Here is a 4,521-nt window from a genome sequence, read left to right as displayed (position 1 = left end):
TGAACCAGGGAATTGGGCCTTCTCCCAGGAGGCCCAACTGGCCCATTAGGAGAAGTTAAAGGCGCCAAGCCCAACCCTTGAATCTATAAATAGGGAGCGGTTACCAATTGTAAGGGACTGTTGGCTCATTTGAGAAATAACAACTTGAAATTCAGTTACTTTCTCTCTTTAAGCGGTTACGCTCTTACTCTCTCTAGATTCTCACATCACAATCCTCTCACTATGGGTACTGTACCTCATCTCTATGTTCTTGGATAGAACATTTAGCGCCGCCTGTGGGGATCGGTAGACTTCGATTCCCGGACTACGTGGATTGTGATTTGTTCGAAAGAAATCTAATTTTCTGTGCAAATTCTATTCTGATTCTGGACTTTCGGTGGAATTCTAGTCTTCCGACGGAACTTGATGGAATCGCGGTGCCGTCGGCGCCGCGAAGAGCTGGAGCAGAGGCATGGCTCCCCACCGCACCGCGTAAGAAGGAGGTTGCGCCGTGGAGAGGAACACCGTGCACGGAATCATCACACTTCACATAATTATGATTGTTGCATTGAACTCAGATGAAGGGTGCAGATCAATGCAAACCTATTTCCTTGACTTTGCTCCTCTTTCATCTAACATATATTTATAGTTTTTATTACTTATGTTGTTTAAGAAGGTTCCCTCTATTACAAGATCTTCCATGTTATACACTAACCCGCTAGGACCCAAGAACACCTAGGGACCAAAAAGTTCAATTGACTTTATTGCAGATGCTCTCAACAAAATGTGCAAAACGACAGACGTGGACAACTCAATGCAACCTGCTAGAACAGATAATTCCATTGGAACTATTTGTTCAAGACTAGGCAACGAATGTCTAGCAGGTAAGGTAAATTAAAGTATCAAAAACAAAATTTACTTTGCATAAACCAATTGTGTTCAAGTAAATTCATTGTTTCCTTTAGGTGAGTCTTCATTAGACAAGCTTGAATTGAACTACAAAGGGGTTAAATAGTCAACTTGTGAAACGACCCGTTTTAATATATATCAGTTCCTATTACTAGTGTTATTATTAAAAGAAAAAGCAAAGGAAAAAAAAATAAAGCTAATTGTAAAACTCACGACAGCACCCACCCACACCCATTACATATTCCTAATTCTAAAATGCTAAAACCTACTTTCCCTAACCCTATGCGAGACATCTCTCACCCTCCCTCTCGAAACTTCTTTTCTTTTCCTCTACAACAGTGGCTATTATTCTCTTTTCTATTCATTTCATCTTCTTTTTCTCCATTGAAGCCACACTAAATCTCACCATAAAAAACATACTCATATGAAGGAAAATTATGGCAATCAAGTGGAAAGGCTTTTGGGATAATTTTGGGGGCTTAGGGTTTGTGCTCTAAGGAAGGAGAAGAGTACCCACTCCTACAGAATTATTCTTTCTATTTCATTGAGGTATACCCCGTTACCCACAGCTTATAAATAGTATTATAGCATATGTTATAATTAAGTAGAATAATTTTTAGGTTTTTGAGTATATAATTAGGGATTTTGTACTTGCTCATGGGTAGTAGGACATAAGGTAATTAAGGCTGAAGGTTTGAAGTTAAATTTTGGTGTTCAGATTCGTTGGCTAGTGGTTCGTTCGGTTGGCATGGAGCTGTTGAGAGCGGTTCAGTTGATTCGCCATAGCTGTGAGTGATTTTCCAATCACTGTGGCTTATTTTTAATAAATATATAGCTGGTGATTTGATTACTTTATCATATTGCATATTTATTCAAATTGGGGAAACATGCTTTACGATTGTAGAATTATCAAATAGCTGGTTTTATGAAGTTGATTTGAGTCAGCTTATGAACTGCCATGTGAAAGTAATTTATATTGCTTTGATTTTGGATATTATGTGAAACTGAGATTGTGAACTTGGAAAGTTGATTATGAGACTTTTGACGAGACTTGAACTGGTTTGAGAAAACGGTTTTGGGGATCCTTGATAGAACCCCGTTGCCGTTAACGGAGGTAACGGCCAAGGTGCACCTAGCTAGATTGATTCCGGGAGGAGAAAGCTATCCGTTAGATGGAGCCGCCAGTGCACGGAGAGGGATATCAACGAGATGTAGCTTCCCCCGATGATACGATTCGACATGTGATACGAGAGAGGAAAGGACTATCCGTTAGATGGAGCCGCTGATGAGCAATATTTTACCCAGTTTACATAGCCTTAATTTGTCATTATTAATGATTATTCGTAATTAATTGACCTTGCTTGACAGTTATTTCTATTATTTTGTCTAATTACGTTTATTATTATTTTCAGGTCTTATTGACATCAAGGGCATTTTGGAGAATTGCGGAATGAAGATTTAATTGTGCTGGAGTTAAGATTGTATTTTAGGAAATATTAGGATTTAATTTCGGAATAAATTAAGTTTGCTATCTTTAAGATTCAAACTTATTTAGGTTGTTATTTTAAAACTCTATCTTTAGGATTTATTGTTATCTTCTAAGATTTGTTTTTTATTAGGATTTGTGATCTCAGCTCCTATTTAAGGGTTTGTGCTGAGACAAACAATGACCTTAGACCTTCTGCTTATTATTAAATATAATTTCGTTTTTCAGTAATTATTAGAGCTCTACTAGGGTTTATGCTTTTATTCCCTACTTCCTCCAATTTAATTGCTGAATTCGCCCCATCCATGGAAGGCTAATTCCCTTCGAACGAATTCCTTTGCAAAGTATATCGCGCTCTTGAGGTATAGTGCTTAATAGAATTCACCTAATTAGTTTTCTTCATCTCTACTTCTGACTTAGGTTTGCTTAATTCCTTATGATTAGAAATAGAAGATGATGCATGTTCGCTTAGTCATGTTAGGTCGTAACCGGTTCTTAATCGCTTAGTTTAGGAATCTGTGAATTAGTTATCGCTTAGTTAATTAATTCTCACGAACTAGGAAACTAATAACAAGAATTGATCTTTAGATACCCATGATTGAGCAACGATATACTGAACAAAGGGATTCGTCAGTCTTTACTTGATTATATTAATCTGTTTTTACTTTCTGCTAGTTTTTGAAACTGAATCACAAAACCCCTCTTGAGTGTGTGTGCGTTTGTGCGTTTTTAATATTGAATCTGTGTCGAAACGATAATCCTTGGGAAACGACCTAGGAGTCACTTCCTAGTTACTACAATTTTCTTAATTAATTATTTGTATCGGGTACGGCCTCGATCAAATTTGGCGCCGTTGCCGGGGATTATCGTCCTTGCCAAAGGTTCAATAGAGTTAGTAATAGTATTAGTAATAGTATTAGTAGTATTAGTAGTTCAAGTTCAATCTCTGGCGTAGGTACTAGATTTGTTGCTGAAGGTAAGGAATAGTGATTTTTGAAGGATAATTAGGCTGTAACTTCAAACGGCCGTATCTTTTGCTCCAAAACTCGGAATTCAACATAATTTATATGCTTTTGGGTTAGAAAAAAATTCCTATTGATCTGACATAGCTACACCGTGAGATTTAAAAAAGAAAAAAGAGGCCTTCCGCCAACAAAAAATTTCAAAAAAAGAAAAAAAATATTTACTTTCAAGTGATTCTGTTTGGGATAATTAGTGTTGCATGACTAGGGCGAATCCTGGGTTTGTGCATCCATTAATTTCTGAAATAGATAGAGAATTTCATAGGTTAATTAGGGCACGTAGAGCTTTTGTTACTGATCCTCATTCAAGTGATTCTGATTCTGACCTTGATTTTGATTCTGATTTTGTTGCAGTTTCTGAAGACATGGCTGAAGAAGGACCGCGAGAGAGAACACTAAGGGAGCTGGCTGCACCTGATTTCACCTACGAAAGCTTGTGTATCCAGTATCCTGAGGATGTACCATGTGTACTCAAAATTGGACTAATCCATTTATTGCCTAAGTTTGGTGGTCTTGCAGGTGAAGATCCTCATATGCACATCAAGGAGTTTCGTACTGTCATATCCACCATGAAGCCTCCTGAAGTTGACAAAGATCATATCTGTTTGAAGGCTTTCCCTCATTCCCTTCAGGGAACTGCAAAGACCTGGTTGTATAACCTACCTCCTGCATCAATTGCAAGCTGGGATGACCTGAAAAGAATGTTTCTTGAGAAGTTCTTCCCTGCCTCTAGGACAACTTCAATCAGAAAAGACATCTCAGGAATCAGGAAGCTACATGGAGAGACTTTATATGAATACTGGGAAAGATTCAAGACCCTATGTGTGAGCTGCCCCCATCACCAGATTTCCGACCAGCTCCTAGTTCAGTATTTCTATGAGGGTCTGCACAACATGGACAGAAATATCATTGATGCTGCTTGTGGAGGCGCATTGAATGACATGACTCCTACTGAAGCCAGGCGTTTGTTTGAGAAGATGGCTGCTAATTCTCAATAGTTTAACACAAGGAGTAATGATGTTGTTAGAAGTGTTAGTGAGATTGGGACTGATCCAAGGGTGGACAAGCTTGAGAAGAGGATGGAAACCATTGCCACATTTGTTACTCAATTGGCCATGAACCAGA

The 4,521-nt window shown here is 38.3% G+C and overlaps 1 long non-coding RNA gene across 1 annotated transcript; it reads left to right on the top strand.

Annotated features, from left to right (window-relative positions):
* The first annotated feature begins 1,172 nt into the window (after positions 1-1,172).
* LOC130735317 (uncharacterized) lies at positions 1,173-2,605 on the top strand. The gene is made up of 3 exons (XR_009018385.1): positions 1,173-1,437; positions 1,607-1,676; positions 2,301-2,605. It is a non-coding gene; the product is annotated as an uncharacterized LOC130735317 (long non-coding RNA).
* The last annotated feature ends 1,916 nt before the right edge of the window (positions 2,606-4,521 follow it).

Source organism: Lotus japonicus, chromosome 2 (genome assembly GCF_012489685.1).
Source record: "Lotus japonicus ecotype B-129 chromosome 2, LjGifu_v1.2".
Lineage (NCBI taxonomy): Eukaryota > Viridiplantae > Streptophyta > Magnoliopsida > Fabales > Fabaceae > Lotus > Lotus japonicus.
This window is presented reverse-complemented; position numbering and strand designations above follow the sequence as displayed.